The sequence below is a fragment of the Pan troglodytes genome, chromosome 23, assembly GCF_028858775.2.
Source record: "Pan troglodytes isolate AG18354 chromosome 23, NHGRI_mPanTro3-v2.0_pri, whole genome shotgun sequence".
Taxonomy (NCBI): Eukaryota; Metazoa; Chordata; class Mammalia; order Primates; family Hominidae; genus Pan; species Pan troglodytes.
In genome coordinates, this window is record NC_086016.1 from 47,770,988 (window position 1) to 47,783,191 (window position 12,204).

Sequence of the window (12,204 nt, forward strand, 5' to 3'; positions counted from 1 at the left end):
TTTGCATTGTTTCCAGATCACAGTGCTTAATGTAAGGTCAGATTTTCTTGTGAAAACAGATTTTGGATTAACTATGTCTGTGCACTTGCACGCACCCCTCCGCACCTGCCTGTTCACTTAAGCTCTAGCTGCCTGCCGGAGACATGGTTCTGATTTCAAGATGCAAATGAGAATTGAGATTCTGCTTTATAGCCTAAAAATGCAAAAGCAAATTCCTACTGCATGAATGGTCTGCAAGTCTCCCTTTCATAGAGACCATGAGGTGTAGTGGAAAGAACTTGATTCTTATGAGGATTTAATGTAGGGGTGAGCAGACTATGCTGTGGGCCTCTATTTGTAAATAAAGTTTTATTGGGACATAGTTGTGTTCATTTCTTTAATATTGCCTATGGCCATTCTCACACTACAACAACACAGTTGAGTAGTTGCAGTGGAGACCGTATGGTTTGCAGAGTCTTAACTATTTATTTTCTAGCCCTTTACAGAAAAAGTTTGCTGGCCCCTGACTTAATGCAATAAAAAACTCAGTAGTTTGAATCCCAGCTCTGTTATGCAATAGCTGTATGACATTGATCATGTTCTGTAACCTCTTTGTACCTTAATTTTTCCCCTATTAATGTCATTTATCCATTTACTCAGTGAGTATATATTATGAACTTACTATGTGCCAGGCCCTGCTCCAGGCTCAGGAAATACAGCAGTGAACAAATACTGGCCTTTATGGAGCTTGCGTCTCAGTGAAGCTTATCTTCATGAGGATAATTGTACATGCCTCCTAGGGAGGATGAGATGAATTAATATATGATACCTGTAAAGCATAAGTAGAGTACATGCTCAGTGTGTTCGTTATTATGCTAAATATAGGGTTGTTAATGTGTAAAACAAAGCAGAACCTCTGTTCAGAGTTGGAACCCTTATAAGTCCGCGTTTACTATTCTTGAGGTTTTTACTGAAATAACGAATGATTAGAAGTAATTGGGCATATATCTGGTACAATTAGCCTAAAAAAGAGAGAGAGGAGCTTGTATGAAATTAGGATTCTCCATTAAGTGAATAAAATCGTGTCACTGAGTTCCCAGCTAAGAGCAGTCTGAGATTGACAGGATTGTTCTTGGTACACAGGATGGCTCACATGGAAAAGATGAGAATGGAAAAAGTAAACATTTGATTAATATATGAAATTAATACTAGTTTCTTTGTATACATTCAATTTTGATAATTAATTAATTTGATATTTGTACAAAAAGGTCCTGGGATGTGAGCACTCTCCATCTTGGCACTCAGGCATGTCTGGTGAGTGGAATGGATACAGAGTATCAGAGGATCTAGAAGCTCCTGATTATATGAGTTGGGGAAAATAATTTTGCTGTGTTCCTCCTTTGTAAAGTAAGGAGACTGGACTGAGTTTTTCCAGGCTCTTTTCAGCTCTCGAGTATGAGATTTATGAATTTTCTCTGTGACCAGATTCCCCACAATAAAGCTTTGCGTCGTTCTTCTCTCCTGCAAGAAGCCACCACTTCTTCCCTTTCATAATGAAGCAACACCTCTATTTCTTCATGTTTCTAAGTAGAGAATGCATAATATTGGAGTAACAGGACCCTACTCATCTTGAGAAATTATCAATTTCTTCAACTTCTTAATGAGGATAATTTTCTTTCTTGGGCCTCGTCTGTAAGTGGAAGTATGATTTTTGTTGGACCACATAGTCACTGAAGGCACTTTCCAGTTCTGGCATTCTGAGACTCCAGAATATAATTCAGAAGACTATAATTCAGAAGACTAAAGACGGACTGGAAGGAAGAGGGTTATGTTGGGCTTCTGTTGTTGTTGTTGTTCTTTTAAGGAGAGAAACCTCCACAGCTGGGAGCGAGACTAGACTTGCTGTTGGGGTGAGTGGCCGTCTTGCAGTACGCAACCACTGGTAGTGATTTCAGGCCTCAGTAGGCATCTTTGTCATTTTTATGTGGTGTTTATGTAGTATCCTTTTTCCTCTAATACTCTTCCTTTGGCACATAACCTTGTAGGAAAAGTTTAGATCTGAAAGCACAGATGCTGTGAAAGGACCAATTCTATATTGCCTTGCATGGTTACAGACAAGAAAGCGAAGACTTGAAATCTGTAGTTTGTGGTTTGTGATCTAGCAGAGATGAAATAGAATTCGTACATACTTTTTGAGAGTACAAAGAAAAAGAATCATTCGTACTTTATTTGGAAACATGCCATTCTTCTGGGGCTTTCATTTTTAAAATATTTAGGAATTAATAATGTGTTTCTGAAAAAAAAATCTCTGATTGATAAAGAAGTGGAAAAGTGTACTCCAATGATTTTACCAATCAGGAGTCCTTGCCCTTAAACATTTGAAGTTAATGTTTTTAATATCTAAGTATTCTACATTCATGAAATTCCAAATAAAAACGCTTATACAAACAAAAAGGCAGACTGCATCATCTTTTTTTTTTGAGACGGAGTCTCGTTGTGTCACCCAGGCTGGAGTGCAGTGGCACGATCTTGGTTCACTGCAACCTCCACCTCCCAGGTTCAAGCGATTACCCTGCCTCAGCCTCCTGAGTAGCTGGGATTACAGGCGTGTGCCACCACGCCCAGCTAATTTTTGTATTTTTAGTAGAGATAGGGTTTCACCATGGTGGCCAGGCTGGTCTTGAACTCCTGACCTCAAATGATCCACCCGCTTCAGCCTCCCAAATTGCTGGGATTACAGGCATGAGCCACTGTGCCCGTCGGACTGTTTGCTCTCATGAGAGCAGGGTGTGAAAGCCCCCTTGTTGCCCGTTTCAGAATTTATGCAGTGTGGTGGGAGGAGGTCTGGCTCTGGAGTCAGGCAGACCTAGGTTCAACCCTGGCCCTGCTGTGGAGTGGATGTGAACCTGTGCCAGCCTGTTTCCCCCTCTGTAGAATGGGATAACAGGAAGTCCTGCCTCAGAGGCTCATAGAGAGGATTAGGTCAGATACTACATGTAACGTGAACAGTGCTGGCCAATGCTTAGTACATATTAACTGCCTTTATTTTTGTTTGCACAAATATATCCTAATCTTCTGAAATTTAAACCTGGATCAGTGACTTGTGTCTTCATTTGCTAATGGAAGTCCTTTGGCACCTTAAAAACAATACGTTGGCAATTGGACTTGGGATTCTGGATTAAGGTGGTGCAGATGCACTTCCCGGTATCTCTCCAGCTAAATACATCCAGAACCCTGTCATCATATATGAAACAGTCATGGAAACACTTGACAGGTGGGGAGAAGACGGCATACTAGCAAGGGGCCTTGAGACTCAGAAACGATAAGGTGGCAAGTTCCCTGGGTTTTCTCAGACTGATTAATGTTAGAGAAGCTGTCAACCCAGAAACACCAATGGGTGCAGACCAGAAAGCCCTGAGGAAAGCTCACTCTTTCTCCCTAAAGGACCAAGAAGGGGACAACTTAAGACAGAAAACTTTTAGACAATAAGTGCCCTATTTCAGCCAAACACCACGGAAAAGAATGTGGCCCCAGCCCACCAACAAAGGCTGAATGGGGAGCCGAAACAGAAACCTTCCCCTGGTTATAATGAGGCACCCCTCACCCCTGCTAGGTGGTGTCAGAGAAGATGGAGCGGGGAGCCAGGTTTTTATCCCCACTGGGCAGTAATGAGGCATCCCCCAACCCCTGCCCAGCTGTACTGTCAGCAGAGACCGAGTAGGGAGCGTGAACAACCAGCTCTGCCCAGCAGTAGTGAGGCACCCCTCTCTCCCCGGGTGTCAAAGGAGGTTGAGTGAGGGACCTAGATCTTCACCACAACCTGGCAGTAGTGAGCTGCTCTGCCTTCCACGTGCTGTTTTTGAACGAGCTCTGCTAAAATAGGAGACTTAAACTTCAGATTCAGTCTTCTCATACCACTACACCCAAATGTTTAGAGTACAGTTAAAAATCATGGGTTACACTAAGGACCAGGAGCATCTTAGCTTAAGTGAGCAGAGGCAGTCAACAGATGCCAATACCAAGATGATGACATGGATGTTGGAATAATCTGATGAGGATTTCAAAGCATCCATCATAGAAATGCTTCTGTAAGCAATTATGACCACACTGGAAACAAATGAAAAATCTCAGCAAAGAAATGGAAGATACAAAGAAAAGCCACCTGGAAATTTTAGGACTGAAAAAAACAGCAACCTGAAATAAAAAGCCAAAACTCAGTGATTGGGTTCAGTGGCAGAATGGAGATGCTGGAAGAAAAAATCAGTGAACTGGAGGATGGAATAAAAATTATCCAGTCTGAACAACAGAAAGAAAATAGACTGTACGAAAAAGTTAACCAAGCTTCAGGGATATGTGGGACTTTAATAAAAGGCCGAAAAAGTATTCAAAAGAATAATTTCCTCAATTTGGCAAAAACCATAAACCTACAAATTCAAGAGGGTCAAGAGTGGATTGAGTTTCCTTGGTATAGCTTTTGAATAGCAAGTGACTCAACTCTCTGGAAATTTTCATGATCCTATTAACCCATCATTCCTGTTAAAACAAGAAAGGATCTCTTCTCAGTCTTTTATTCTTCATGACTCGGGCCTATTGGCCTTAGTCCAGGATACATCAACCAGCATTTTCAACAAAAGTGATAGTGTTTTTGCTAAATATATTGTTTTGCTAAACCAGCTATTACATTGGTATATATCCCGTAGAAATGAGTGCTCGTGTCCACCAAAAGCCATGAACACAAACGTTCATAGCAGCCTAATTTATAATAGCCAAAGGCTGGAAACAACCCAAGTGTCTATCACTAATCTAGTGGATAAATACATTGTGGTATTCATTCAGCGGAATATTACATAGTGGTGACAGAGGAAGCTTCTGGGAGGTGCAGCAGCTGGGCACAAGAGAGTGCCTACTGTATGACTCCATTGATCCAAAATCCCAGAAGTGGCCAAAGTAATGTAGGGTGATAGAGGTCAGAATACTAACCTCTAGTAGGGGTTATCAACTGGGAGAGGACACAAGGGAGTCTCTGGTGCTGGAATGTTCTTTATCACTATATGAGTGGTGGTTACACGTCTGCCTACATATATAAAACTTGTATAAGCGATACACGTAAGATTTGTGCACTTTACCATAATAAATTAAATGTTAAAGAAATGTATACAGTCATCTCTTCTTATCCATGGGGGATATGTTCCAAGACTCCCAGTAGATGTTGAAACCGAGGATAGTACCAAACCCTATGTATGTGAGGTTTTGTCCTATGCATATGTCCCTGTGATAAAGTTTAATTTATAAATTAGGCACAGTAAGAGATTAACAACGATAACTAATGGTAAACTAGAACAATTACAACAATAGATTGCTTACAATTTCACAGACAGAAGATTGGTTCATACTATTAATCTTAGCAACCTCAGCATACAGTTTTTTTCTTAAGTCTAGAACTCTGACCTTTTCACTTAAAGGAAGCACTTTATGGCTTCTCTTTGGCATATTCAAATTGGCAGCATCACTACTCTTGTACTTTGAGGTCATTGTTAAGTAAGATAAGGGTTCCATGAACACAAGCACTGTGATACCATGGCAGAATGGCTGGGGAGCATAAATAGTGTGGGTGTGCTGGACAAGGGAGGATTCAAGCCCTGGGAGGGATGTTGAGAGATTTTCTCATGCTCCTCAGCATGGTGCACAACTTAAAAAACAGGAATTGTTTATTTTAGGAATTTTCCACTTAATAGTTTCAGACCACGGGTAACTGAAAATTGCAAAACGTGAATCCTTGAATGAGGGTACAACTCTCTGTTCTATTCTGAAGCACCAGTCTCTGTAAATTCTTTCTGTTGCTTTCAGGACAAAGTTAAAACTGGTAAGCTTGGCCTTCAGGGCTGCCCCTGATTGGACCTGCCTGGCCGGCTCAGGTGTCCTCTTCTGTATTCCTGCAGCCCTTCGTGTTTCCCTCCAGTGCTGGATGTGAATGGTGCTTTTTGCTTGTCTGTGGGGCCTTCTCTCTCCCTTATCCCCACCCACATCCTGACATTGGTAAGAGCAGTACCTGTTTCTGATTTACCTTTTAGTCCCCAATACAAGGTCTATCACAAAGTAGCTTTCTTTTAAATGTTTATCAAATAAATAAATAAATAGAAGATTAAAAGAGGTGCCAGGTGCCAGGTGTTAGCACACAGAGAAATAGGTCTTGGAAAAAGGACCTGAAAGTGCTGTTGTCATGTTTGTGTCATGCTGATGGCACGATTCCTGAGGGCACTGAGGAAATGGTCAGACTTCTTTCCTGTAGGTCAAGGCTGGTGAGAGTTTGGTACTTGAGATGTCTTCCTAGGTCTGCTGAGGCTGGCAGCTCACTACCCGCATTTGTCCCTGACTGCTTTGCGGGCCGTCTCCTGTCCTACAGCAGGCCAGGTCTGTGTCATTGGCCCTCCCTCTCCCCTTCTTAATCCTCATCACTCTTCATTTGCACACTTTGAGGTTTTCCAGCACATTTAATATTATTTCAGCCATTCTCTCTTTTCTGAAAACCAGAAATAGTTACCTGCAATTTGTGTGGTACAATTTTTTAAAAAAACATGTACATTTTTAAATTAAGCAGATCTGGGCTTTGCCACTCATTAAGCTCTATGACTGTGAACAAAGTAACCCTTACAGATCTCATTTTCTTTATCTCTCATCTTGGAACATTATTTTCTACCTTGCAAAACCATTAGGAATACCAAATATTTGCATGTAAGAGATTTGTAATATAGTAGGATACTTGGCATGTTTCCTTTCCCTCGCCTATTTCCCATTTTCAAGCAGAGCTAACACAGCTTCTAAGACACATGATCTTGATTCGTAAGACATAGTCCCCTAATTGTAATCTGCACCCCGAGTATCACATTGCACAGTCTGCCTCAGGTAACAGTGGGGCTTCCACATGTCTCGCCTTGGAGGTCTGTGCTAGGCTGTCAGGAGGTGTGGATGGCAGGCACGGGAGAAGGGACAGGAGGCTGGCTTCCTGTGGGCTCGCCTGTCGACCCCCTCCCTGTGCCCAGAGGACACACAGCTTAGAGCAGGGCCCAAATTGACCTCATGGCTATTCTTACACATTCCAGATAGTCATTCTGAGGGCTGCTGTGTGGCAGATTCCCAGCACGGGCTGGACACTTGAGCTCCCAGCAAGCCTTTATTTTTTTATTTTTTAAACACCGTGGGCAAGCTGATCAACAGTTTCCAAGGCATTATTTATTGATGGCAAGGAGCTTATCATAATACAACAAGCAATTGAGATTCTGTCCATGAGTTAAAAATTAAAGACTGAATGTGTTCATGGCAGAATTCTGTTTGTTCAGGCACTGAAGTATGACATTGTAGATGATGCATTATGGGTGGGGATTGCACCCCAAGTAGCAGAGGCAGAATGCATATTTTTAAAAACTTGCTGTATGGGTTTTGTTCTAAATGTAGCTGTGCGTGTTAGCACAGATGTGCCAAAACAGCTTTTCAGAGCTGCTTTGTTTTCTCTGCTGCTGCCATGGTTTACCCATCCCTTTCTGGTATTGTTGCTTTCTCAAGTCATGTCTTGTGGTACTTTCGGGAGGCTACTAAATGGAGTGGAGTTTTAAGTAATGTGCACTCAAGTACATTAGAGATAAATTCACTTCTTGATTCATATTTTCTCCTGCTTCTGCTTAAAAATGGGGATCTTTCATCTAGCTCTTTAAATACTTCACTGGCCAGCTTTTGACATTTTGCCTAATTAAACTGTCTTAAAGAAATGACAGTAATGGAAAACTAACACTGTGCTTCTACTTTTTTTCTTATGATTCAGCTAGTTTAAAGTTCTTTAGAAAGAATGCAACAAAAATGCCCTAAGTAGAAGGACAAATAAAAGATGATATTAAATTCTCCCATTTTATTGAGCACTTTCTAGAAGCCAGGTATTGTGTAAGACGTTCTGTTTTCTTACCGTTTACTAAAATGACACCTTCTGTTTGCAGTAGAGCTTTTTGGCCTGTTTTTCATGAGGCCAAAATGACTCACCTAAGTTCACATGGCTGAGCAGGTGGCAGTGCCAGGCTTAACTCAATGCTCCTGGGTCCTGTCCCTGCTTTCTTGCCATTACCTCTTGTTCTGTGGAAGTCTGAGGAAGCCGCGAGGCTGAGAGTCAGAGACAGTCCTTTGCAAAGGGGTCTGCACCGTCCTGCAGGAGGGGTATACTTGGCAGCCTCTGAGCCACGTCCTCCTGGACCAAACATGGGAAGATATTTTGCATTCCAAATCAGTTGAAAATACCTTTCTGACATCTAGCTCTAAGGTTTCTGGTTGTTTTGGACAAAGCAGACAAATTTTGTAGCTATGCAGTGATTCAACATTCATTCACCAAATTTTTTTTTCGTCTTGTAATCAGAAATATAGCTAGCTTCTTAAAAATCAGCTAATTTCATTCATTATTTAAACAAAGATTTTATCTGCTAGTTGAATAATTCATGAGAAAATTGCACTAAATTCAGATGTGAATGTTTGCTAAAGAAAAGATAGTTGCTAATTTTTCTGGAATTTGGTAGTTGAACTCAGAGAATATTTGTATTAATCACATTGTGTTTTGTACTTCCGGGTACTTTAAGAGCCTCTGCCATTACTATTCTTGAAAAGCATCTTTATTTTGTCACAAAAGTTTGGAGAATGCTACTCACTACTTTACCCTGTTGAGTTTTGCCATAGAACTGTAGTATCATTCTCTCTGGATTCCTTTCTTTTTGGAGGTGTCATGGGGAGCAGGGTTAGTTTATGGGATGCAGTCTCTGACATTCTCGGCCTCACTGTGTTCCCGTGTGGCCACTGAGGCCCCGTGCAGTGGTGCAGTCCTTGTGTGAGAAGCTGGGCGCCAGTGCAGCCCGCACTTTATCACCCTTCCTGCCAGGGCATTGCTCCCTGGTCGGAAGGATTGTTGGTTCTTCCTTACTTAGGTCTCGTACCCACTCCAAGTGCAATGCTGCGGGCACATCTCAGCTGGTCAGCAAAACTTGTACTATTAAATGCCTTTATCTCATAAAATCTTAATTTATAAAATGTAGGCAGCTGGAGGAATGCTCAGCCTTCCTTTATGGCAAAGGAAAGCCCCAAAGAACATTTTTTACCTATCAAAAAAGCAACTTTAAAAATCTGCAGCATCAGTAAGAAAAAGGGAAGCACGGACAGTTCTTGGGGTGGTATGAATTGGGAGAACCCTCTTGGGAGGCATTTTAACAGTATGTCTCAAAGACACTCAAAGATGGTTTGGTTTTGTTTTTGTCCAGTAATTCTTTTCAGAATTTCTCCAAAGGAAATAATCAGTGATGAGGTTAAAAAAAAATTGTCTATATGGATGCTCATTACATTGTTGGTGAAAATTTAGTCATGATGCAAATGTCCTGAAACGTTCAGTAAATTATAGTAGGTTATAGTGACTGAATAGAATATACTATTAGAAAATCACATTTTCAAATAATTTTTATTGTATGGAAAGATCTAAAATACTGTATATATAAAGATGATCTTCATTTTTTAACAAATTAAGTATAAGTATTTAATATATGTGCATTGAAAAACACAGAGAATTTTCATGGATAGGATCTGTCCCCATCTCAGGGTTGGGGCTTGGCTCCTGAAAGAAGGGTCAGACCCTAGAGTGTTCAGCTGGGCTGCAGTGAGATTTGAGGGTGACGATCCTCTAGCTGAAATGGACTCTAATTCTCATTGACTCCAAAACTGGAGTTTGGACCTTTTTCCGTCTACCGCTGTGTCTTGATCTGCCTCCTGGCCCCTTTTCCCTCAAGGCACTAGGGAGACAGGAGGGTCCAGGAAATGCCGAGTGCCCTGGCAGTTTCCTTCCCACCTTCTAGCCTCCAGTTCCCAAGCCTGGCATTTGCTTCTTTTGACCTTCGGTACTCAGTAGACTTACTGTATGGGAAGGAATGCTGTTCAGTCGTCTTGAGTTGAACGTTCTCATCAATACTTTGGTGGCTCTTCCCATATCCCAGCTTTGGACAGAATAGTCAGTTGGAATTAAAATAATTTAATTCAGTTTAGTGAGGTCTATATGTATGTCTGTCTGTTATTCCTGTATAATTTTAACAGAACACAGTAGGACATTTGCATATTTCACAGCCCGCAGTTTGGAAATACATTTCTGAAAGAAGTTACCCTGAAAAACAATCAGCGGGCAAATAATTTGATGATTACTGTAACTTTTAAAGAAAATCTTGTGCAATTTCAGTTACTGATGATCTTTTTCCAGGAACAAAAATATTCGTATCATTTACAAATTAATCTATCAGGAATGAGTGTTTACATTTGCCTACAATATTTAGTGTGGGATTACTCAAATCTTTTGGTTGAGTAATACTTGGTGCTGATGCCAAGGTTATACAAGGAGCACCAGGATTTCTCTCCTGAGCCCTTTATGTCCTGAGGCCTTTGCTGTCTCCATCTACCCGCTTTAGGAGATTTCCAGTGCCCAAGATTTAAGGGCCATTTGTATGCAGATGACAGCAGAATGCCTGTTGAGCCCAGACATGTCCCTGGGGCTCCACACTAGGGGACATAACTGCTCACATTCTCAATGTATAAGAGATGGATAATATATAACTGGTAACGTTTACTTAGGTGTCTCGTCTCTAAGTGCCTCCTGCGAAATATGCCCAAACTGTGCCCTTGAGTCCCGCATCCCCAGATCTTTTCTTTGCCCTCCCAGTAAGTGATCCTACCACACATCCATTTCAACCAGACTCTTAGAATCTTCCAGTTGTTTCTTTCTCTTACCACAGTCCTAGAGAGCAGTTAGTGTCTGATCTACCTTTACCATGTATCTCGTATCCACCTGCATCTTTCTGTCCCCACTGCTGTCGCAGCCTTCAGGCCTGCATCACCTTTCATTCAGCGTCTGCAGCAGCTTCCTCACTGGCCTTCGTCGTGCCGCTCTTGCTCCTTCTCACACAAATCTAAAATTTTTTTCCTGATTTCCAAGACTTTATATTCGACCCTTCTGCGAATCTGAGTCACCTAGGGAGCTTTTAGTTCATTAGTTAATGAAAGACAGGGTCTCCCTCTGCTGCCCAGGCTGCAGTGCAGTGGCACACTCAAAGCTCCCTGGAACTTTGAACTCCCGAGTGATCCTCCCACCTCAGCCTCCCTGGTAGCTGGGACTACAGGCTCACACACCACACCCAGCTAATTTTTAATTTTTTGTAGAGATGAGGTCTCACCATGTTGTTCAGACTGGTCTCGAATTTGTGACCTCAAGTGATCCTCCCACCTCACCCTCCGAAAGCACTAGGATTACAGGCATGAGCCACCATGCCCAGCCAGGAGCTTTTAAACTATGTATCTGTGCCAGGACCATCACCCCCAAGATACAGATTAAGTTGGCATGAGGTGGGGCCAAGACATGGGTAGTTTTAAAAGCTCCCCAGGAGATGCAGATTGACAGTAAGGATGGAAAGTCACTGCTCTGTATCAGTGCTTCTTCAGACTGTATCAGCACATCTTCATGACCTGAAAGGCTCACCTGACCACCCCTCTAAAACAGTCTCTGGCCACTCTCAATCTCTAGTAGATCATCTTAATTATTTATTTTATAGGAATTACCATAATTTGTAAATGTATTTTTAGTTATTAATTTACTCACCTGCCTCCCCCTGGCTAGGTTTCGTTCAGTACGTATCTGTTGGTTATATTTGGACCCTGCAAGGGTGGAAGGTGAGCTTTTGCTTCTCACGCGCATATATTTTTTTTCCGCAAATCATTGTTAAGTATCTCGGGACCGGGCAAGGGATGCAAGGATGAGTGGAAACATGGTTCTTGTCATTGAAAGCCCCAGAGTCTAATGAAAGAGTGAGACAAGCAAACAAATAGCTGCTCTGTATACCATGGACGCTATACAGCTCAACTCAAAGAGGGATTCGATTGTCACCGCCCTGGGAAGGCGCCAGTGAAGGGCCTGGAAAAGTTAGGGGTTAGTATGTTAATACAGCTCTCTCCACGACAAGAAGAAGAGAGGGAGAGCCTTCTAACCCATCCAGCCCCTTTGTGGTGGTGGTGGTGGTTCACTGATGTGTTGGGCTTTAGCTTTGGCCGTTAGGGATGTAGGAGTGTGTCCTTCCTTTGGAGAGAAGCTCAGTTTGTCAGGATCGTCCTGCTCCCACCTTCATGAGGCTGCTTTGCCAACTACACTCCTTTTTTTCCTCTTGGACCGCTGGT

General features: G+C 42.1%; 1 protein-coding gene across 1 annotated transcript in view; it reads left to right on the forward strand.

Moving 5' to 3' along the window:
- ATXN10 (ataxin 10) overlaps positions 1-12,204 on the forward strand; it is a 175,272-nt gene that overhangs the window by 109,045 nt on the left and 54,023 nt on the right.